Below are 25,014 nucleotides of genomic sequence, written 5' to 3'. Positions count from 1 at the left end.
TTCCCCTGCAGGAAACTATTTAGGAACAATGGAAAAAATAAAAACAGACAACAACAATAAAACTTCTCAAAGGTAGGCATGGGGTTAAATGAACGGGCCAGCCTCTTTCAGTCAATGATAAAAAGCACACCCTCCTAGGAGGTACTGCCTCTCTTCCCTGCACCCAAGTTGTCAATGAAACAACATTGGCTCTAAGCTTCTCACTGGGGAGCACCTTGTGTTGCAGTTTTGAAATAAGCCTGAGCCATTTGGGATCAACTTGGGTATCTCCACTTAGTGGCCAAGTAGGAAACAGGGACTTGTCAAGAGTGTGATGACGAAAGATGGAGCAGAGCTGTGGTTCCTGCAAGAGGGTCAGAAATGAGCTCCCTGAAAGCTGTTCCCAGAGACACCAACGACAGCACTTGGGGATCTGGAGTTGGTTTCAAGGAGAATTACAAGAACACCATGCACGCTTGCTCAGCATGTGCTACGTGAGGGACCAGGGCTCTGCTGACCATTTCTCTGAATTTATGAGCCCATAGCCATCCTTTCAAGCAGATATAATTAGTATTCTTTGTCAATAAGGAAACTGAAATTTTATTTTAAGATTTTATTTATTTGTTTGAGAGGCAGAGTTACAGAGAGAGTGAGAGACAGAGAAAGAGGTCTTCCATCCTCTGGGTCACTCCCTAAATGACTGCAATGGCTGAAGCTGGGCTGATCAGGAGCCAGGAGCTTCTTCTGGGTCTCCCACGTGGGTTGCAGGGGCCCAAGCACTTAGACCATCTTCCACTGCTTCCCCAGGCACATTATTAGCAGGGAGCTGGATTGGAAGTGGAGCAGCCAAGACTTGAACCAGCACCCATATGGGATGCTAACACTGCAGGAAGAGGCTTACTTAACCTACTACGCCACAGCGCCAGCCCTAGGAAACTGAAATTGAAAGAGGCTAACTGATTTGCTCAAGGTCACACAGGAGCAGGGCAAGTCCACACTTGAACTTGGGTCATGGGACCCAAAGCTAAGGCTCTTCACCCCCCACTGCTCTACAAACCAGCACCCACAGAACTCACTGATGTGGACACAGAAGAAAGAAACTTGAAATGTCATGGTCCTGCTTCAGCATCTGCACGTAGTTTTACTGCATTCATGGATTCACCAAACAGATCTGCGTCCCTGTTTCGCTTGCAACACAGGAAGTTGCTTGAGTATTGAGAAATGTGCAAGCCACGCCATCTCTGTCCTCTGCCAACTGGGACTCGAGTCAGGGAGACGGGCGTTCAACGTTGAGGCACTTTGAAGAGAAAAGCAACATGATCCCCACTTCCTGTTTCGGAAAGATCTCTCTGGCTACCGTGGGAACTAGACGTACCTTCAGCAAGGTTCACAGCAATGCTAACAAAAAGGACCCGGATCTCAGTCACCACTGCCCTTGCGCCTCTGGGCTCTCCTGCATTTGGTTTTGTCCTCCTCTTTTTTTATGTCAAACCAAGTTGTCTTCCTTTGATTACTGGGTCTGTTTTCACTGTCAGACTGTGAGCACCTCTTCAGAATTTGATCGATTTGTATCCCAGGAGCCAAGCACATCGTCCACCACATGGTCCGTTCTCCATTAACTTTGGTGAAATAAGTGACCCCCTCATTGCCCATTAAGTTGAATTACATTTATTGCCACTTAATAGACTAAAAAATACAGTCCATAAAAGGTTTTAAATGGTGAAAAAAAATGTAATTATTTTTAGATATATTAATTTATTTATTATCTGAAAGGAAGATTGATAGAGAAAGAAATCCTCCATCCACTGGTTAACTCCCCTAAGGTCTGCAACAGCCAGGACTGGGCCAAGCCAAAGCCAGGTTCCAGGAACTCCATCCTGGTCTCCCATGTGGCTGGCAGGGGCAAGCACTTGGACCATCCTCCACTACCTTCCCAGTGCATTAGCAGGAAGCTGCATTGGAAGTAGGAAAGCTGAGGTTTGAAGTGGCTCTTGGATATGGGATGCAGCGGTGGCTTAATTCACTGTACCACAATGCCTCAACTATATACTTCTTTATTTACATCTGGTCCCATTAGGCCAGGGTACAATCCGTTTTAGCCTCCAGATCTTAGTGAAATGTTGCTATTGTTTGCTATATGCTCACTAATCAATCAGATGAAAAGGCCCGTTTGTTACTAGTAGTGTAGGAACTGGGCCTGCGTTCATCTGCTGTTGGTCATTCCATGCTTGAGCGTTTACTTAAGGGCAGCTGATTTCTCTCTGACTGGGCTCAGGAGGCTAGCATGTCAACTTGGCAGGGTGGAAAGTTGTGTTTGTGTTTATTGTTCTTTGCTTGCAAATCTACTTCTCAGAATTGCTTTTCTTTAAAAAAGAAAAAACCCTTAAATATATCAAGAAGTCATAATGAGCAAATGTAACTTAATCAAAAATTATGTTAGCAACTGAAGTCTCAACAGTTGCTTATTGTTGAACTTAATTAAATGCCAACTATGATTATATTTTTAAATTACATGTTGCATATTTAATCTCATTTCTTCCCAGTTTACCATGTCAGTTTGTGTGCTGGGACATTTGTATCTTGTATTCATCACATTTGGATTATTCTTGTCCCAGAACTCTTTTTGTCTCAATTTCCTCCCTCCCTCCCTCCCTCCCTCCCACCCTTCCTTCCTTCCTTCCTCTCTTCCTCCCTTTCTTCCTTCAGCCACTCACTCACTCACTCCCTCAGTGGATCAGTGAGTACCTCCTGAGTCTGTCCCCTTTGCCCAGCCCTGGATTAGTCTCTGGAGATACAGAGCTAAGCAGGGCAGTTTCTGGTAGGGTGTTCACGATCTACAGAGAACAGACCAGCCCTACTCATGTCTCAGTGTGAAAATACTGAACACGTTTTCAAGGAGAAAATTCACACTGGAAAAGTTCGATGCGTGTCTGGTAGCTTCAAAATATTGACACCATGTTTCCCATTCCTGATGGCATTGCCAAAAAAATACCAGGAAAGCTCTAATCCCAGACTAACTCCCTGAAATGCTTAGGGGATGAAATGACAAAATGGGTTTGAAATGCTTTAAAATCTGTAAAGTGCTGTTCCAATATCAAGAATAATTTCAGCAGTGGAGTTTGTGAGACACTTTGGAGTTCATGCAGTGCTGGTTATAAGCTCCTTTAGCTTACTGAATTGGCTGGGCCAGAAAGCATCACCCCCACCACACAGGTACAAAGCCAGCAGGATAACCAAGGCACTCCCCTATGAGGCCCAGTCTGACGGTGGCTGTGACTATAATAACCTAAGTTGTTCCCCTCCACTGATTTAATCCAGCAGAGTATTTTAAAGACTATACAGCTCAATGTCTAATGTATAGCAGGTATGCAAGGAATATTCCTTGAAGCTGATTGCCCCAGAAGTTTGGAGTCTTACTCTATCACTCTCACCCTGTCCAAGTGGCTGGTGTCTTTCTGGGAATGCCATGAAGGAGAGAAGTAGAGGGGTGTTTGGCTTCCTTCCAATAAACCGGTGATTGTCAGCCATTTACACTGGTATATCACAGTCCTTAGTAAAGATTATGTAAGCAATTGTTATTAATGATAGTTCCTAGCACCATCTGATTGATTTCAGTGAATGGTTTGCTTTTAAAAACTAGAGTAGATTTTTGAAGATGTCTCCTTGTAATAAAGTGTGATTTACTGGAGGAAGGCAAAGGGTTAAGGTATGGCCAGGCAACAGCAGGCTGAGTCTCTTTGTTTCCCCCACATAGCCTCATGATCAGGCCCTGGTTTCGGGTTTTGGAGCTGGCAGAAAGAGGGTTCACTGCCAAAGGGAAGTGGTGTTCTGCCTACCGCAAGAGGTCCAGCCCATGCTATTGTCTGCTCACCTGCCTGTTGGCACCCAGGCTCAGTGGAGCAATGGAAGAAGGCTGGCCCATGCAGAAAGGGGCTGGGGTGAGACCCAGCTGCAGAGGGTAGTCCTGATGAATGAAGAGGGCACAGTCCAGTGTGTGATGGCCAAAAAGGAGCAACCTCAGGATATGGCTAGATGGGTTCTTCTGTGGAAGCAGGTGAATGAACCCGTGGGATCCTCAGCCCCAAGCACACAGTCACCAGGGAGCTGCCCCGGCATGACTGGGAGTCCAAGAAGCAACCTCAGGCCCTTCCCTGGGGAAAGAATGGGCCACAGCTGGTATATGTCAGGGAGGAAGAGTCCCATTTGGAAGTGTGGGCTGTGGGGCAGCAGGAACCCAGAATGCAGGAGGGGAAACTGAGTCAGATCAGTAAAAGGAAGACTTGAGGAGAGAGAGACAGACCACACAGACAGACACTCTGCAGAACGGTTGCCTGAATCTTTGGCAACAGAAGCAACTCTAAGCTTATGCACTAGTGGAGAGAGGCCTCCCTACATCCGTGCCACTGGACAGTGGGGCCCAGAGTGAGATGCAGACTCACTCCGACCGTCTCCATCTGGACCGATGCCCCTTTCTCTACCTGCATCACCCTCCCTCCCTTCCCTACACCCGGAGCCCCGCTGGTTTCCTGCACCACCCTCCCCTCTCTCCCTATTGATACCCCCTTTCTGAATTCAACCTCCTTTTCTCCTTTTTGGGAGAAGTCCCCCATACCTGAACCCTGTCTCTCTCAGAGGCTCACTTATCTAAGACTGCCTTTGTCCCGCCTTCACATGGGGAAGTGAGAGTTGGAAAACACTCCTCCCGGATGGTGAAGGGATCACTGCACTGCCTCCCAGTGGCCCGGGGCTGCCATGGATGTCTCCTGCCTCATCCCAGTCCTGCTTCTCCATGGGGACATTTAGGGTCTTCTCTTGCTCACTAGAGTCATGATATTTCACAGTGATGTACCTTAGCAGGAGCTGGGGACAGAGAGTATTTTCATCTGGGCACTCAGTGGGCCCTTCGATCTCAATATTCGTGCCCTTCAACTTGAAATTTTAAAAGCTTGAATTATGTTAGTGGCTATTTCCATAACTGTTTTCTGAGTTTTTTCTTTCTGCAACTCCTGTGTAGATGTTGACTCTCTAAGTTAGTCTTCTAATTTTTTCTCTCCTGCTTTCCACTCCCTTGGATTGGTTGGTTTGTTTGTCTCTGTTTCCTAGGAGACCTCAACTCTATCTTCCACCCCTAGTAAGGCGTATCAGTTCCCTGGAAGTTTTTCTTTTCACTTTTTCTACTCAGTACATGTACTCCATCTTCTGCAAGTCCCCCTTCTCTGTTTTGGTCTCCCTCTTCCATGCTGGGGGCTGTGCTCAGGAGGCTACCAGTTAAGAACTGAAGACAGAAAGTTGGTTGAATGTGTAGATAGGGCTCATCAATGTGGGTGTTGGCTATAGAGAGCCAAGCCAAGTGTGGGAATCCCCACTGTCAATCACTTTACTTCTCTTCTTGGAACAAGTCAGATTAACCAGGTCTCCATAGAGCATCCTTCCAATGCCTTGGGTGGTAGGCAAAATAACTGTCCCCCAAAGAGGTCCACGTCCTAATCCTTATAACCTGAGTGTATTTCCTTAGATGTCAAAAAGAACTTTGCAGGTGTAATTAAGGTAAGCATTTTGAGATACAGAAGATTATCTTGGATTATCCAGTGGCACTGCTGTAACCACAAAGATTCTTATAACCAATTAAGACACTGGTTTAGATGCCCACATCCCATGTAGGAGGACTTGGGTTTGATACCTATCTATGGCTCTTGATGTCAACTTCCTGCTAATGGAGACCCTGGGAGGAAGTGGTCATGGATCAAGTAATGTGGTTCCTGCCACTCCTGTGGGAGATGTAAATTGAGTACCAAGCTCCCATCTTTGACCTTTCCTGGCCAAGGTTGTTGGGGAGTGGACCAGTGTTCAGGAGCTTCCACCCCACTAATAAATTAGTAGTAAGTGTTTAAAAAGAAAGAGGAAAGAGACTCAAAGAAGGAGATGTAGCTTTGGAACAGTGGAATGATGAGGGGCTGTGAGCCACAGAAGCCTCTAGAAGCTTGAAAAGGCAAGGAAACTGCCCTGCCTGCACCTGGCTTTGGGCCCAGTGACACTGATCTCCAGAACTGTAAGAGAATGAAGCTGTGTTGTTTTAAGCTATTAAAGCTACTGGTAACTGCAGCAGCAAGAGGATCCTGATGCAAGGGTTGGATGAGGGAAGCATGCGTAAAGTATGACTTCTGAAAAACAATGCATGGATTTTAAAAATATTTTTAAAGATTTATTTATTTATTTGAAAGTCAGACTTACACAGAGAGAGAAGGAGAGAGAGAGAGAGAGGGAGGGAGGGAGAAAGGGAGGGAGGGAGGGAGGGAGGGAGAGAGGGAGGGAAGGAGGGAGAGAGGGAGGGAAGGAGGGAGGGAGAGAGAGAAGGAAGAGGGAAGAGGGAGAGGTCTTCCATCTGCTGGTTCACTCCCCAGTTGACCACAATGGCCACAGCTATGTCATCCGAAGCCAGGAGCCAGGAGCTTCTTCCTGGTCTCCCATGCGGGTGCAAGGGCCCAAGGACGTGAGCCATCTTCCACTGCTTTCCCAGGCCATAGCAGAGAGCTGGATCAGAAGTGGAGCAGCCAGGACTTGAAGCAGTGCCCATGTGGGATGCTGACACTGCAGCCGGCAACTTAACCTGCTATGCCACAGCACAGGCCCCTTAAAATATTTTACACCAAAATAAACCCATCTTTTAATTCAGTTTTTCCATGAACTTTTTGTGCTACCCTTGTACAACCTGTACACTGTACACTGGGAGCTGGCAGTGGGGCTGGGCATGGGGCTTTCTTCTGAGTGCAGACATGCACTCTGCCTCCTTGCGTTGAGTGGGGTGCTCTGCCTCAGTTGTATCTCATGTTCTGCAGTGCAGCAAAACTCTGCTGAGCGCTCATCACCCTCTCCAGAAAATAAATCTCCAGTCTCTGCCAGCATTTCCCAACAAGGTGCAGGTATGGCAGTGAGGTTAGGATGACTCTTCGCTCTGCCCATGAATGACTCAGGATTGGCTTTCTACCGTGGATCTCACCTGCTGTCAAATGTTCCAATGCCTTCCTATTCTCCATCTCCATCTGATTGTGCCTTATAAACCAACAAAGCCCTTGTAGTGTTAATGGATGGAATGCAGAAGGGAGTAAAAGTAGACATATATGCTCAATCTGCCACTTTTTCCAGGAAGTGTCTCCTTCCTGCTGCCTTCCATGTAAAACCCAATCCCTGGGGAACCCTGTAGGGCAGCCAGTGTTCTCACCTCCCATACCAGTCTCTCTCCCACTGGGTGGCAATGAGTCTCTGCTCACTCTGGAATGTCTCTTCTAAGCAGCTCCCCTCACCCCTAGTTATGTGACACTTGCTCAGGGCTGACTCAGCAATGTGCCTGGGATGGTTGCATAGCTCTTTAAAAAAAAAAATCATTAACTTATTTATTTGAGAGGCAGAGTTAGAGAGAGGAAGAGGCAGACAGAGAAGTCTTCCATGCATTAGTTCACTCCCCAAATGGCTACAATGACCAGCGCTGAGTTGATCCGAAGCCAGGAGCCAGGAGTTTCTTCTTGTTCTCCCACATGGGCACAGGGGCCTAAGAGTTGGGCCATGCTGTGCCATTTTCCCGGGCCAGTAGCAGAGAGCTGGATCTGGAGTGGAGCAGTCAGGATATGAACAAGTGCCCATATGGGATGCCGGAGCCACAGGTGGAAACTTAACCTACCATGCCACAGCACTGGCCCTCGGTTGCATAGCTCTTAAAGCACTTCCCTGCTGGTCACTGTTCCCCATCCCTCAGGTTCCCTACCACTGCCATGGCTACCACACATGCTCCCTGGCTGCATTTGTCTGCAAGGGCTCCTATAATAATAAAGAGAAGAAATTATCCTCTCAGTTCTGGAGGCTGGATGTCCCATCTCAAAGGGCCAGCAGGGTTGGTTTCTTTTGGGGCCTCTTTCTGGCTTGCAGATGGCCCTGCCTACTCATGGCCTCATCACAGGTACAGGTACCCGTGGTATCTCATGGGCTCATCACATGGTCTTCCCTTGGTACAGGTACCCATGGTGTCCTCATCCTCTCCTCTTATAAGGACACCAGTCAGATTTTATTAGAGCCCACTTATGCCCACATTTTAACTTGATGACCTCTTTAAAGACTCATGCTCCAAATACAGTCACATTCTAAGGCACTATGGGCCTTGGGACTTCAACATATGAATGTGATGGAGGGAGGGGCAGGCAGGGTGGACACAGCTCAGCCCAGGACATTGGCCCACCCCTGCCTTGGCCTAGGATGGTGGTTACTCCGTGCACCTGCCACACCCGTGGTCACCTATCTGGAACAGCAGCTCTGAAGCTGCCATATTCTTATAGCACGCCTGGGCTAGGAAACCAGCCCCACAGGCCCCCTGCCGTGGAGTATAATGGGAAACCCCATAGCCCTTCATGCTTGATGTCATGTTTTTTTATGTCCCCATGGCTAAAATTATTTTTAAATGAGAATGCAAGCAATGTATATGATACACATGTATTGTATATGACTCACCAAGAGAAATTTGGCAATGTCCCTCAAATGTTCATCCTACTTCTGTTCACATCTCCAGTTTCCATAAGAAAAGGAATCAAGAGGTCTCCAGACAATGATCCTTCCTCTCTGACTAAGTGGGCCTTCATAAATGGTCCACAGAGAGTGGAAAGAACTGGAAGACTCTTCCTGAGAGAGCATGTGAGAGCCGATCAAAGCGGGGGCTTGGGAATCAGACAGACTTGCATTCAAATTCTGCTTCTGCATCGTTATGAATAGTGTAACCTTGAGCAAACCGCTGAACCCCTTCGTGTCCTCATGTGTCCTAAGACCTGGCTCCTGAGACCTCTGTAAGAAACTGGCTGGATGCAGCATCTACACAGGGCTGCACAAGGTGGATGGCTTGACCCAGAAATGTGGGCTCCCTACTCTCTTCACCACCTCCCACGCACCTACATGCACAACTCCAACCCCCACCAGCCAGACCCCACCCCCACCGCCACCCCAAAGTCCCTCCAGCCCACTCCATCTCACTTTGTTCTTAACAAAAACCCTTCAGCCCCTGTCACCCAGTGAAGGGTCCCTGCAAATCCCACCTTAATAGATTGCTTTGACCAATACACCAGGCAGGTTTTACATTTGAAAGACTGTTTGCCGGTTCTGCTGCCTGACTCCAGGGGCCAGGGGAGATTAACTTCTGGCTGCCTCTGCCCACAGACCAGGCCCTGTGTGCAAAACTGCTATTCAGGGGCTGCCCTGCCCTGCCCACTCTGGGGAAGGTGAAGGTAAACTTGCTGAGGATGGTTTGGGAAAGGAATGAGAAGGGAAGGAAGAAGAAAAATATGCATTTTCTGAGCCTTATTTTCACCTGTGAAGGTCGCAACATCCTCAACGTTACACAGTCAAGGAGAGAGAGTTGGTTAATTAGCGCACAGCTGCACTCAGCGGCAGGGCAAAGTGCAAGGCCACCAGTCTGGGAGACTAAATTCAAGTCCAGGGCTCTTCCTGAGGTTCCCACGTCTTTGGCTTTCGCGAGAACCTCTCTCGTGGCCTTCACCATGTTCCTCTTTGCGTTCAGTGCCTTGTGTCCAGGACTTCTTTCTTTGACTCTTTAAAGACAGGAAGAAGGCCTCATTCTTCATTTTTTTCCCCTAAAATGCTGTGAATTATTTAGGTTTTAAAAATTGCTGCACTTTGGAGTTTGGCTAGCATTCTCCCACCCCCCACCACAGTGCTGAGCACATAGTAGGCATTTTGAATGCGCAGAGTGGAGCAGATGAATTTTCAATGAAAGAGGTCATGAAGAAAGGAACATACAAATTATGGGCCATGAATTATCACAGAATAAATGAATTTGGAAACGAATGAATGAGTGGATGGGTGTGTAGATATAGGAACAAACATATATAAGAAAAAGTGAATGTTGCACATCTACAAAAATGAACGCATGCATAATTTTCACATGCATGGATTGCATGAATGGGTTAATAAGCAAATGAATGATAATGTAAACAAACATGCAAATTAATAAGCCAATAATTATCTTACATGAATGAGCGAATGTTCAATAGGTAAAGGAACATAGGAGAGTGAATAAATATATAAGTTATTTACAGCAAAGATAGATGAATGAATGAATGAATGAATATATGGATGGGCTGATGAGTGCATGCACGTGAGAGTGAATGGATACGTCAGTGAAGGCTTTCTTTATTTCCTCTGCCTTCCCTGCCCACTTCCTGTGGCCTGTAATCAGAAAGCATGACTCGGGAGGGTGAGCTGAGATTCCAGGAGGCAGCATTCAAGTGGGAGCTAAAGGCGAGGAGTGGGGTTAAGGGTGAGTGAGGGCCCCACAGTGTGTGAAGATCGCAGTAGCTGGGAGTCCCCTGCAGCCTCTGTCACACTGCCTAAGAACCAGGCACGGGGTGGTCCTCAGGAGCCAGCCAGCTCCAGCAAGTGGGAGCTTTAAGGCATGGCAGGTCCCATTCTGCCCCAGGTTCCCTCTGCCCCAGTCCCCGGATTCTGACCCAGCATCCCATCCCGGAACACAAGCTGGCAACCGCAGGCGAGGAAATTAATGCTGAGCATCCAAGAACAGCCTCCTTTAATGAAGAGGCTGCTGCAATATCTTTGCAACAGGCAGCAACCCACATGTTTGATTACAACAGGTTGAGCCATTGCACACTCCCCAGTGCCAGGGCTCGGGAAATCGGGGAGGAGGAGAACCAGCGCCTGAATGCCAAGCAGGAAGCCTACCTCAGCCTGGGGTCCTGGCTCGGGGCACTGGGAAGAGGGTAGCGCTTCCAGCCCTTAGCTCCTCCGCCTGCACATCGCTGAGCAATGCTTTTCTTTGCTTCTTGTTTTCCCACTTCAGAATCTGCGCCACAGTGAGTGTTGAATGACTGACACCTTCTCCCCTTTGGGATCGTGGCAAACCGGTATTTCTGGTCCCCCTGGCAGCCCCCAGAAGGTTATCTCCTGAGGATCGGCTTCTCGGCTTCTCCGGGACTGGGACCGCGAGCCAGCGCACTGCCGAGGCTGCTGGGTGAGAGTGAACAGCTTTCTCTTTGTGTCTTTGTGCCACGGTCAGCCTGGGTGGCTGCCACAGGGGTGGTGGGTTGGAAGAGCCGGCTGTTCTAGAAGTTAGGGTGGCTCCTAAGGAGAAACACTTTTGTGTTGCTGCCCGGGGGAAGAGTGTGCACCTTCACGTTGGCTGGGAGCAACTTCCCACTTTCCATTTGACTTCCCACTTGCCGTTTGCACTCTTGTCATTGCTTGTCCTATGATGCAACTCTAGAATCATGCCTGCCCCTGGAGGGCTTGGCTGCCCGTTAGCCTCAGACAAGTGTCAGTCACGGAAATTAATCACCTCCGCTTTGCACGTGTACCTGGAGGCCTTGTCCTTACTCGGAGCTAGGCTAGGCAGGGCGGGGACGGAGGACAGCCCTGTGCAGTCCGGGAGTCTCCCAGCCACCAGGTAGCCTGGTGCTCAGTGTGGCACCTCTTGCCTCTGCCCCTGCTTTCCATGAAGGATTGCTTCGAAATTATGGGTTTTCACACAAAGGGCTTTCTCCAAACTCGGGGAGGTGTAGAGGGCTCTGCCTCCTGCACTTCCAAGTTTATGGTTTGTCTGGGGGTGGGGGACGAGTCTACCCATGAGGGGGTTGTTGGGGGGGGGGGCTGAGGGAGTGGGAGTGGAACTGGAAGCCGAAAGAACTTGGCCTCAGTGACTAACTCCAAACAACGGCCGCTGCTATAGATAGTGATGTGCAAATTACTGATTTTTATTGGACACTTTGGGGAATATAGTTGTTTGTCAGGAAATGAAAGAGAATGTTTGTGCTTATAAAATTATATGGAAAATCAATGCGGTGTTAAGTATATTTTGCAGTGGTTTGAGTCAAGGGCTGTGCTGCAGCCAGTTCCAGCAAGCTCTAAAGGAGACAGGGAGGTCCCAGAGTACAGCCGGAGCAGGACAGCTCACCGCTGCACCCTTCCCCCAGGGACATACCTGAGCCGGCACCAAGTACATCTGGCCCTGCCAAGTGTCCAGTGTGGTGGCTGTCCTTCCCTGGGGGACAGCCGTGCACAGGATCTCTCTGGACAGAGTACCCACAAGCCTAGCTGCTTTCTAGCATTTCTTTCCTTGCGTCCAACCACTGATGGGCCAACCCCTCCTCACCCTCACCTCCCTCAACCCACCCCCCACCTCCACTACCCCTGGAAGCTCGGGTTCACAGAGCTGCAGGGGAGCAGCCAGGAGCTGTGTGAAATGCGAGAGGGCCTGGGAGCTCCGCCCCTCTTTGGGCGGAGTCTGCTGCTGGCTGTAGAGGTAGGGGTGCTTGGGGAGCTGTGCTCCTCTATGGTGTCTGTGTAGATCCGCTCAGCTCTGGGCCTTGGAGCCAGGGACAACAAGGTGAAGGGGGTAGCTAGAAACCGTCAGGGCTGGTGCCCCTTTGCAAAGCATTTGTTGTTGCACTGTTGCTGAGGGTCTTTGATATGAAAGAATGAGTTTGAGAAAGGCTCCAAGCAACCTAGACAGAGCTCTCAGAGGACCAGAGAAGGATCAGATCATCAAGGAGCCACCAACAGAACACGCACGGGTGACTCTGACTCCTGTACCAGATGATTGTGCTGACTTGGGAGCAGACGATCTGTGCTGCCATTCCTTTGCTGTGTGTCCCACGGCGAGCTCCTGGCCTCTCTGGGCTTGGCCTGCCTTTGTCCCTATACTTTGCTATAAGGAGCTTCTCATGGTGTCTTGCTGCTCTGAGTTCTGTGGTTTTGTGACGAGGGGGTCCTAATGAGACAGCAGTTCAACATGAACCTAGACTGAGGGCGACGTGCTGGGTGTTGGCGTCCCTTACAAGCTGTGTGTCTCAGGCAGGTTGCTTAGCATACCTGTGCCTCGGTTTCCCCATTCGAAAACATGAGCTGTTGCTTGTCTGGATTGTTTGGTTCTCCCAGTAGAGCTGCTGTGAGGAATAAACACAGTGGTGTGTGACAAGCAGGGGATACAGCGCCTGTCCCTGCTGATGCACCTGAACTAGTGATGCTACACAAGGGGGTGAAGGAAGCAGCGCGCTGGCACCTTGCAGCCCGGAGCTCGATCTGATGAGAACGGTTGCAAACACGAACGATAATTTTCAACTTTTAGCAGACACTGGCATTATCCCTTTAGAATCACATCAATGGGGCCATTAAAGGGCTGAATTTGAAAGATTTTTCGTGGCAAATACGATCCAAATACAAGAACCACCCAGTGTTCAAGGTCAGTTTTCCCAGTCTCTGTTGTTTTCATCATCTGTGAACCAGGGACCAAGGAGTACATGTTGTGTTATCTGTGAAGCAGCTCTCACAGTGCTTAAGGCCCTGGATAAATGGTACCAGTGGTTATGTTTGCATTTATTACCTGAAATCCATACTCAAAAAGATAAAGATCAAAGAATAAACACAATCTAACTCTGTTTCTAACACGAGTTCCTTGATACTTTGGCTTTTTTTTTCCTTTTAAGAATTATTTTATTTATTTGAAAGAATGAGAGAGAGAGAGAGAGAGAGAGAGAGAGAGAAAGGTTTTCCATCCACTGGTTCACTCCCCAAATGGCCGCAACGGCTGGAGCTGAGCTGATCTGAAGTAAGGAGTCAGGAGCTTCTTCTGGGTCTCCCACGTGGGTGCAGGGGCCCAAGGACTTGGGCCATCCTCTGATGCTTTCCCAGGCCATAGCAGGGAGCTGGATCAGAAGTGGAGCAGCAGGGACATGAACCAGTGTCCATATGGGATGCCAGTGCCACAGGCCGGGGCTTTAACCCACTGTGCCACAGCGCCAGCCCCCTGGGCTCTGCTTTTTGCCATAAGATTCTCAGTGCCCATCTTCTTTCGCCTACTCACTCATTGTTTTCTGGAGTCATGGGTGGAGATCACTGAAAATACGATCTGGCTTTTACTCAAGTATTAGAAATTTCTCGAGGCTTTAGAGCATGTTGTAAACACCATCCCGCACTGTTCCTGCTTGTTTCGGTAACAGAAGCTCCTTCCAGAGAGCACTGAAACTTGGAGGTGACATGTCTTTGGCTGACATGACACAGCTGGCCAGGGCGGTGACTAATGGCAATTATAGAGCCAGAGAAGTCTTACAAAGTACTCGATGGTATGAGTGATAACCACAAATGCCTTCAAAATATAGACTGGGATCCGGCCTCCTTCTCATTTCTACTGGAGTGGAAATGGATGCAATGAAATGCCTTCAGAGCCCCAAGCTATTTGTTAGAGTCCCTGCCTCCTTTTGGAGCCTAGGACTATGAGTACTTGAAGGTACAAATTCAACCTAGGTTTCCAAGGGAGATTCAAACACATGGATCAAAGCTGGATGATGAAAACGCCTCTATGACACATTTCCAGATTCACTTGCGATTGTATTTGTTGTCAATACTGCCCTGTGGGCTGCTCTACGAACCTCTACTGTGCACCTCTTCTTTCATGGGTATGGATGGTTCTCTCTCTCTCTCTCTCTGTAAATTACTATTTCCTTTAATGATAACGGTCCTTCCTCTGATGCAAAAATAAATAAATAAATAAATAAATACGGGGCAATGGATGAATTGAAAAGTTATTTCTTTAGGAAACAGAATACAGAGTGATCTCCATTATAAGGAGAAAGACAAGTACAAAAACACATCAATAAAAGTAAAATCCCATTCTTAGGAATAAAAACACAACAAAATTTGAATCATGGTTGTTTTTGCACAGGTCTATAATTTTCTTTCTTCTCTCGACTTTTCTGTATTTTCTTAATTTTCCATGATGCACCTCTATTACTTTTAAGTGTTTCATATATTTATAGAACAATTGTTATAGAAATATATAATAACTGGTGTTTTTCACAACAACACGTTTCTACTCGTGCTGTCAAATAATAACAAGCTACATATCACTTTGGGCATAGCAATGTCTCTTAAGCAGGTAGCAAAATGCATTTTTCAGTGTGCTGCTCCTAAGGTGTGTTGACAGTAGCCAGAAATGCTCTATCTGGCTTGTCTTACTGTGCACTGCTGGTGAAGGCTTCGTTTTCGGAGGGCCATCCTCTGGCATAGCAGCTGTGGTGCTACTCTGTCAAATGGTCTCTGAGGAGCTGCAGGAACGGAGGTTGTGGGCAGACATTCTTGATGGTGGGGGGGGGGGGTGTCTCCCACATGGACCGCTTGCGTATTTTCTCTTCTGGCTTGCTAAGAGCAATTATTGGATTTTTTTCTGATTACAAAGGCATTTCCTATTATAGAAAATGTGAAATGGGAAGAAGAAAGTAAAATGCCTGCTGCACTGTATTTCTTCATCCAGAGAAGAATCACTGCTGCACACTGTGAATGTCCTTCTTCCGTGTGTATGTGTGCGGCGTACATCTGAAGCAGTTGGGGTTGTACTGTGGAGGAGTACACGTGTGTCCATACGTGTGTGTCATGAGCATCGTCTCAAGTCACTGCAAATGTTGTTGATTACTTGTTTCTGTCTGTGCAGTCATGCTCCTATCACGGTTTCTGCAACCATCTTTCCCCAAGCAGGGGGGTTCTTCTCACCCCAACCTGTGTTCATATAAACCAGGCAGTGGCAAACATCCACAGTTCATGTTCCCACCCGTGACTACTTTTGTAGCACAGGTTACTGGAATTGAAATTACGAGTTCAGAGAAAACCAACACTTAAAATACTTTTATGGTCAAAGAAATGCAAAGTTGAACAGTTATGAGGGGCAAATCTGTGCGGATCCAACTGAAAAAAAAAAAGTGCAACCATTTCCCACATGCTTACGAACGTGCTTTTTCACCCTTGAACTCTAACATACAACAGTGAGTTCTTTAATATCGCTGTCACCTGGCTGCCTCTGATTATTAGTGTGACGAAATCTTCTTTTATGTTTATTTCCTGTTTGTCTTGCTCTTCTGTGACTTTTCTGGTCATGCCCTAGTCCATTTTTCTGATTCTTTTCATCAGTTTGTAAGAGATCCATCCCTGTTAACGATATTAAGCCTTTATTGCTTCTATTAAAATATTTCATCAGTTATTTGCCTTTGATTTTTTAATGAAGCTTTCCGCATGCAGCATTTAAGTCTGAGACAGTCAGTTGGCTGATGGTGGTCATTGAGATGCCCTCCCTTTAGTTGTCCTTAGAAGCACTTCCTCTGTCAGCGATCAGACGCTTTCAGCGTTTCTGAATTTCTAAATAGGAAAATTGCGTGTGAGCGGTGACGTAGCATGAGCCCCAGGAATTGTATCAGGTGCTGAGGGCTTGGGGAGGATCTTTCTACCTGTTGCATCATGAGAACAGAGTGAGTCCTGGTGTTGCTGACGTGCCTGGCCATTCTGCAGGCGCAGGCGCAGGTGCAGGCGCAGCCCTGGATCTGCTAACCCATCCAGGAACAGAGACATGGGTGTTCCAAAAGTCATGTTCCAAGGGCGATTTGTATCTGATCTATTTATTTATTTGAGAAGCAGAAGAGGGAGGGAGAGAAGAAGGGAGGGGAAAAGAGATAGAAAGAGAGTGAGAGGGGAGAGAAGATTTCCACCTGATGGTTCACTCTCCAAATGTCCACAACCCTTGGGACTGGGCTGGGCCATAGTAGGGAGCTGGGAACTCAGTCCAGGTCTCCCAGGTGAGTGGCAGGAACCCAACCACTCGAGCCCTCACCACTGATTTCTAGGGTCTGCATTAGCAGCAGGCTGGAGTCGCTACCAAACCCCAGAACTCTGATGCAGGATGTCGGCATCTAAGCCGGAATCTTGGCCACCAGGCTGAATGCCTGCCCCCCGCAGGTGTGATTTTAAATGCTAGTAACTGGGGCGTTGTTTGGCAGCAGGGCTGCCATGCACGCCAGTCCTAAAGTGTGCCTGAGAAAGCAAGTCTGAGTGTCCTCTCCATTGAGATCTGGATGCTGGTGAAATTCAGCTGTGGTCTCAGGTGGCAGATAGGAAACCAGATGTTTCTGAGGTTCCTCTTTGCTTTGGCTCACATCTGACCAACTATTTTCCTCTGTCATTTTGAGGCAACGGTTTGTAGCCAGTGGATTCTGCATAGAGGGAGAGATCGGGTCCCGGGGCAGCAGCCTGGCACTGGTGGAAAGAGCTTAAGCGTTGAAGCCCCGCGGAGCAGAGGCAGACTTTTTTTCTGCCGGTTGCCAGCCACACTGCTCTGCGCTGTAGCCCTCTTGGCTACAAGACGGGGTTAGTAAGAATCAGCTGGCACGATCATTGCAGGTGGCACAAAGCCTCATGTACAGCAGATATGCAGCAGAGGGAGCTTTAAAAACATTGATATATGTGTGTGTGTGTGTGTGTGTGTGTGTGTGTGTTTGGAGTCCCAACTACAGAAGCAAGGGGTTGTGTGTGTCCCAGTCTACCCAACAGGCTTCTGCTATGCCTCAAGCTTCATTTCTCCAGCTCAAAATCCAGAGATCTGACTTTGGCCTGAACAATGACCCATTTCCTTCAAATTAATGAACCTCCATGTATGAAAAATATAATAACAGTATAAAGTGGAATCCTGTCTTGTTGTGCATGTAATGATTTGCCTGTGTGGGGAAAAAATGGAATCATCAGAAATCATTAAGTGCCTTGGAAAACCAGGCACCCCTTCACGCACAGTGTATACTGTGACCCGCACTTTGAAAACTTTTCAGGCCTTCCTAGAAGGTGGCACTGTTTTTAATTGATCTACATATTATCTGAGCACAGCTCATACACATGGAAGTACTGATTCTTTATGTCACCATGAAGGGTAATTGATTGTCATGGGCATTAATTATTAATGCTTCCTTAAACTAATGTTTAAAAATCTCCATGGCTTATGTATGGGGTAGAACTGAAGAAGAGTAAAATGATAGCAAAGCAAAACAGTGGCTCGTTATTGGATAGTGACTAGGCACCCAGTGGTGTGCTGGTCCCCAAGGCAGAAGGAGAGGGGTGTGGGCATGGTTGCTGGGAAGCAGGACTGTGGTGCCCAACCCATCGGCTGTGCCACTGGGAGTTCATTCATTAAGTGCAATTATGAACATTTCAATGACAATGTCAGATTTAAGTAAAAATGCAATCTTCCCTCCTCTTCCAGAGACCTTGAAGAGACAGGATTATAATCCTGAAGTGCATATGAATCTGATTGATATCGCATACAGAAAAAATAGTAAATACCATTAAAAGAAAGATCTTTTGAATCCCTGCCTGGAAGCGTAGGGCCCCGAGTGTACAAAGCCTGCAGGTATTGGACAAGGACCAGTGCTCCTTCCTCCCGATCCTGGGAAGAGCCCCCTGATGCCTCCAGCCAGCAGGTAAAGGCAGAGGAAGAGTCACACACTGAGTTCAGATGGCTCACTCTGAGGAACCGAAGAGAAGTAACCGGGTTTCTCTCTGCTCCTCAGTTTCCTCATCTGTCAAACAGGGCTCGGAACAACCCCTAAAGGCAATCATTCCAGGGATGCTGTGAGCATTCTTTGAGAACCAGGAGGAGAGCAACAAACTTACTGACTCTTAAGGCAAGGTTAAAACAGCAAAGATTCCTCGGCGTATGTCCGACTCTCTAGCTTAGAAGTATCCCCAAGCCCTTAAAAGTCATGCATTTACCCCTGGTATCTTTGTATCTTTGTGCATTTCTAAATAACAACTCACATAGCCAAGGACCTGTGACGTTTACAGGGATTTACCTGATGCAATAAACCCATGCTATAAAGATTTTGAATCCAAATAAAAGGACAAGTGAAGGAGAAAAGTAGGAACACTAAAAAAATACATGTCACAGTGTTTGTCATGCCCTTGGCAGCTAACAGTCTTTTGTTCGTTTGAGAATAAAATAGTGTGTTATGTATAGGTGGACTCATGAAATGGTTATGTTGGGCATACTAAGTTTAAAGGTACTATCTATTCAGACAGTACTCACACTTCGAGTAATTTACTTGACTTAAAAGAAAAACTTCATTGTGGCCACAGCCTCTTGAAAGAGATACGGAACCTTTTGCTTGCACCTGTTGGGGAGCAGCCAACAGAAACTGGAGCCCTCCAGAGAACATCAGCACTAGAAGAAAACTAACTCCTGGGTTGTCTGGATTTATGCTCTCAGAAAGCGCTTATTTTCACAAATGGTCAAGTCGGGTAACCCGGAAGAACGAAATGCATTCCTGGAGACAACTTTTGCACCCTGGAAGCTGATCCAATCAGCCTCACTCAGAAATGTATCTATTTCTTCCAACAGGGAGTCGCAGATCCTGCTTCCGCCTTCCTACCCAACCCTCATCAGAAAATCTAGCAGTGCAGAAGTGCTTCCATATGCTAGAAGCTGGTTTCCCCATTTGTGCTGAGGGGGGAATAAAGAAAAATGTAGTTGAGTAGCCAGCTTGCATATACGAGTAAACACTTGACTGCAGCACATATAGATTGAGTAATAGCAGCCCTCAGCGCTCACCATAAATAACTTTCCATGCCTGCAGGCCTCAGCTCATTGCTTACTGAGGTTTGGCCACAAAAACGGCCTATTAATAGGAATTTAATTGTAATTTACATAAGGTTGTGGAAATAATCTGAGCCTGTTAAAAGGGGGCTCAAAGATTCTGAATTGGGAGATACTTAAACTGGTGGTGGTGAGGGGTTGCTGATACATGGTGGAGAGAGTCTGGCACTGGATGTCCCAGAAGCCAGTGGTCTCTGCTCTGTCACCCACTGGTGGGGTGGGCTTGCTTGGGCCACCCCACCTCTTTGGGCCTCAGTGTCATCCATAAAATATGAAGTTAATAAAAATGTCTGTATCAATAGCCGGCGCCGCGGCTCAATAGGCTAATCCTCCACCTTGCGGCGCCGGCACACCAGGTTCTAGTCCCGGTCAGGGCGCCAGATTCTGTCCCGGTTGCCCCTCTTCCAGGCCAGCTCTCTGCTATGGCCCGGGAGTGCAGAGGAGGATGGCCCAGGTACTTGGGCCCTGCATCTGCATGGGAGACCAGGATAAGCACCTGGCTCCTGGCTTCGGATCAGCGAATAAATAAAAATGTCTGTATCATAGAGTTAACTGAAGCCTGGTAAACAGAAAGCACCTCGTCACCTAACAGGGATGAGGTGTTCATGATGTCATGGTCACAGACATGAAATGGCCGCAGGTGCAGGGGAAAGAGCACCAGCCCGAGACTCAGGCTGCCTGAGTAGCACCCTTGATTCCACATCAACACGGCAGAAATACACGAGCATGACAGCAGCAAGGAGAGGAAGGATTCTGTTCCGTGTGGTCTGAGAACTTGGGGAAAGGCCAAGCCATGTGTCACTTCCACCGATAAACCACTTTCCCGTGCAGTACTGGGCAAGTTAACGTGTTTTCTTTGTTCACCGAAGGAGCCACTCCTACCACTCAGCTCCACGTTCAGTTTAGGAAGTATCGTCAGAGAGCAGAGGGACCACTGTTCCGAGCCAGCCTCTCTCGATTCATTCAAGGGCACTGGCCGCTGAGTGGCAGAGTGTTGACCTCAGGCCAGGCCAACACAAAGCTCTCCTCTTCTCCCCTATGTGACTATGTTAGGCACCCAAAATCTACCTGTTCTCCAGGAAAACCCACTCTTAGAGTAGGCTTTGGAGTGAGGCGACCCCCTTGATGAGTGCAGAGCCCATTGGAGGGAGAAATGGACGCTATGGTTGGGTTTGGGTGCTCCCTGCCTTGTGTGAGATGGGTAGGAATTATAATAAAGCATTATTTTTGCATGGTGTTAGGTAAAAACTGTCTCTGGCCCAATATTTGGAAATTAATTCAGGAGAAAATCAAATATTTGTCTTAAGCATCTAAATCATTCTTCTATTATTATTTCCTAATTAAAATTTTTATTGGTGGGAAAAAGTTACCATGCCCAGTTGGAGAGGGGCTGGCATTGTGGCATAGCAGGTTTAGACACTGCTTGCGAAGCTGGCATCCCGTATCTGAGTTTGAGTCCCAATTTGAGCTGGTTTGAGTCCCAGTTACTCTGCTTCCTCCTAAGGCACCCGAGAAGGCAGCAGAAGCTAGCCCAAGTACCTGAGCCCCTGCCACCCATGTGGGAGACTTGGAAGGAGTTCCTGGATCCTGGATTCAGCTTCACCCAGTCCTGGCTGTTGTAGTCATATGAGAAGTGAACCAGTGGATGGAAGAATCTCTCCCTCTCTCTCTTTGTCTCTATCTCTTTCTCTCATGCTCTGCATTTCAGATAAATAAATAAACCTTTTTTTAAAAAATCCTCAAGCAGTTGGAGAAATATTCCAGATTAGATGCTTTTCCCAATTTGATATTGGGACATGCTAGAAGAAAATAATCAAATTGCTTAAAGTCCAACCCAACCCTAAAGTCCTTGGCAAATGGATTCCATCATTCTGTCTTACCTAGTCTCAGGCATCCTTGTTAACAGGTCAACACATCCTTTTCTTTAGGTGGTCCTGCCAGCTTCCCTAAGAAAACCCGACTGATGACTTCCACATCAGCCATCAGCATGGTTCTCCTCGACAGGAGAAGGGAAAGTTCATTTCTTGACACCCTTGGATTTACACTTTAAAATGTTCTGCATGCAACTATAACATCATTTCATTTCCTCTAATTAATGGCTATCCTGGGTAAAGTATAGCATTATGCTTAGAATTCTGTGCACAGAATAATTGCTTCTGATATACGTACAGAGTGTTAGTGATACAAGGAGTAATGGGAGTTTTGACAATACTATGCTTTTACAGCCTTTTAAGAATACCACGTCACAAAAAGAGCAGTGTGAAATGAGAGTTTTAAAATGTTACTATGGACACAAAATGAAGTGAGCAGGAACCTTTGTTTGTGGTGGGCAGTTGGAGTTGAATCGTCATCCTACTGGTCTACTGTGGCTAGATTTGTTCGTCTGTCTCCAAATGCAATTATTAAGCATGTGCTGGGCATTTGACATACCCTCTTGAAGTTTCCAGAACTGCAGGGGAGACTAATATTGAATAAGCAATTACTGAAAATGCTGAGTGTTATTTTTTTTAAGAGACAAGTTTAACAGGGTTGAATAGTTTCTTTTTTGGGTCTGTTAAAAATATCATCCTCCAGACACATGCTCCTTGTCTGCCTTGAGTGTCCTGCTCAGCATCACTGTGGAGGGAGTCAGGCATGTCATCTCCATGTTCCATGTCCCCCAAAGCAGAGCAAGGGGCTTTGCTGCAGTGGGTACCCAGAACATCATTCAAGACCTTCTACTAAGAGAATGTGCAGGGCTTTTTAAGGGCTCAGCTCCTAAAGTCAGGCTCCTTGGGTTTGAATCTGCATTCTTGCATTTACCAGCTGTGTGTGCTTCAAGAATTAAATTAGTGGTTGTGGAGCAGGTATTGTGATGCAGCATGTTATGTTGAGACACTCACTACCAGAGTGCTGGTTCTAGTCCCAGCTACTCTGCTTCTGATCTAGCTTCCTGCTAATGTGCCTGGAAGGCATCAGATAATGGCCAGCATACTTAGGTTCCTGTCACCCACATGGGAGACCTAGATGGAGTTTCTGCTTCCTGGCTTTGGCTTGAACCAGCTCTGGCTGTTGCAGCCATTTGGGGAGTGAGCCAGGGATGAATGATAGATCTCTCTCTCACTCTCTCTCTCCCCCTCCCTGCACCCATCGCTCTGCCTTTCAAATAAATAAGTAAATAATAAGTCAGTAGTGGATATTTGGTGAAGTTGTTAAGATGCCACATAGAGGGCCAGTGTTATGGCATAGCAGGTAAAGCTGCCAACTGTGGCATGGGTGTCCCATGTAGGAGCTGGTTGGTGTCCCCGTTGCTCCACTTCAGATCCAGCTCCATGTTAATGGTCTGGGACAACAATTGAAGATGGCCCAAGTGTTCGGACCCCTACTCCATGTGGCAAACCCAGATGAAGCTCCTGGCTTTGGTTTGGCCCAGTGCTGCCCATTGCAACCATCTGGCAAGTGAACCAGAGAATGGAAAAATGATCCCTTTCTCTCTCTCTCTCAATCTCTGACTTTCAAATAAATAAATAAATCTTAAAAAAAAAATATATGCCACTTGGGAAGCCTGTCATCCCACATGGGAGTGCCTGGGTTCAAGTCCAACCTCTGTATTCCAATCCATCTTCCTGCTAATGCACACCCTGGGAAGCAACAGGTTGGAGGTTAAATACCTGGGTTCCTGCCACCTGGTAAGAGACCATGATTGGCTGTTGCAAGTATTTGAGGACTGAACCAGCAGATAAAAGATCTCTCTCTCTTTCTCTGTCTCCTCCCACCTTTCAAATAAATAAAAATTAAGAATGTTTAGAAGAATTAATTCAGCCTCCACTTCAGTTTCCCCACCTATAAATTGAAAATTTATAATAGTATATAACTTCTAGTATTATTGAGAGGGTTTAATGGATTCATCATATAAAAAGAACTTAAAACAATGCCTGACATGTAGTAGGTACCTAATAAATGTTCTAACTATAACACCACTAATTAATAATTTGTCTTGGAATTAGGTACCTAATGCATCTGTCTTCCTCACTGTCACTAGACCATAAATTCTTGGACATAATGCCCTTGATTTATTCATCCCTTTATTCCTAGCACTTAGTATGGCACACAGTAGGTGCTCAAGCCATGTTTGCTAAGAGTGGTGAATCCTGTTCCAAGGGGATCCAGGTCAAAGTCATTCTAAGACCTGAGCTTATGAGCCCTGTATGATTTCATCCCATTTTCTGGTGAAATCTCAGGAGGGGGTGGGTGGTGGGGAGGCACATGTTTTTTCGGACACACTCTTGATGTTCACCCTGGCTCTTCTATTTAAATGCATGCTGTCTCGGGTTCCTTGGACACCATAGAAAATAACTGACATGTCTTTAGAGTCAGCCATCACATTCTTTGAAACGAGAAAACAATATCATGTCTCTCTTATTTTAATTATGCCAAAGCTGCATGTATGAGAATCATACACCACAATGCAATTTTATTTTGTCAAGTGCCTTTCATCTCAAGCTGCATCCATGGCATTCAACTTAAATAATAAATAATACAGCACAAGGTGTCTGGGGGTGGGGAGAAGGCAAATTAAAAGACCAAAACAAAGGAGGAAAGCTATGAGAACAGAGAACCTATAATCAGATTGTAAAGGCCCTCCGACTCCGCGTCCAGCTGTGACTGTTCAGTGCCGTTTCAGATAGAATTGCTGGAATGGGGATGTGGTTTAGCAAATGGCTTAAACAATGCCTCTGATTTCATGGTGATGACACAGTTGCACTGGATTTGCCATGCTGCTCTGCAGCTCTCTATACCAGGCAGGGCTCTCCATGTAGAAGGACATGTCTCGACAGACAAAATGCTGTCCCCTCTGTGTCGTCAGAAGAGAATCGAAATGGCAGTGCGGAGTTCTGATGGACTCCATGGATTCCATCCACAACCTGGAGTCGGAGAGTAAGAGGCCCGAAACTGTAGTAACAAGGAAGCACATTGATTGATGCACACCGCATGCCAGGCCTTATTGTAAGTGCTTCTCACACTGTTTCAGGAGATCAGCAAAACACAGCCCATCGGCCACAACCCCCTGGGGCCTGTTTCTGTACAGCCCAAGAGCCAAGCATGTTCACATTTTTTTAAAAATCATTTATTTATTTGAAAGGCAGAGTTATAGAGAGGGAGAAGCAGTGGCAGAGAGAGAGAAAGAGAGATCTTCCATCTGCTGGGTCACTCCCCAAGGGGCTGCACCAGCAGGGGCTGTGCCAGAGTGCAGCCAGGAGCCAGGAGCTTAATCTGGGTCTCCCATGTGAGTGCAGGGGCCCAAGGACTTAAGCCATTTTCTGCTGCTTTCCCAGGCCATTAGCAGGGAACTGGGTTGGAAGTGGAGCTTCACACTTTGCCACAACATGGGCCCAGGATGGTCACATTTTGAAAGGATTATTTTTAAAAAGAGGAAAACAATAAATACAAGAAGAATATGTAACAGGGATTTTATGGGGGCTGCCAAGCTTAAAGCTTACTTTCACTTCTTTTATGGAAAAGGTTGTTGGTCCTTGTTCTGTTTCATTAATACAGCCCATGCAACAATGGGAGCAGTTATCCCTCTCTCTCCC

At 47.0% G+C, this 25,014-nt stretch overlaps 1 protein-coding gene across 3 annotated transcripts in view; it reads left to right on the top strand.

Moving 5' to 3' along the window:
• Positions 1-25,014, top strand: part of TENM4 (teneurin transmembrane protein 4) — a 1,939,017-nt gene that overhangs the window by 1,137,309 nt on the left and 776,694 nt on the right. For 2 of the 3 annotated variants that reach the window (XM_089331875.1, XM_070076074.2), the window contains exon 1: positions 10,672-10,999. The gene's annotated coding sequence lies outside the window, so the exon portion shown is untranslated. Of the gene's footprint in view, positions 1-10,671; positions 11,000-25,014 lie in introns of those variants that run through there. The other variant, XM_089331772.1, reaches the window with a different exon arrangement.

Source organism: Oryctolagus cuniculus, chromosome 1 (genome assembly GCF_051225735.1).
Source record: "Oryctolagus cuniculus isolate XC-2025 breed Fujian yellow rabbit chromosome 1, ASM5122573v1, whole genome shotgun sequence".
NCBI classification, from domain to species: domain Eukaryota; kingdom Metazoa; phylum Chordata; class Mammalia; order Lagomorpha; family Leporidae; genus Oryctolagus; species Oryctolagus cuniculus.
This window is presented reverse-complemented; position numbering and strand designations above follow the sequence as displayed.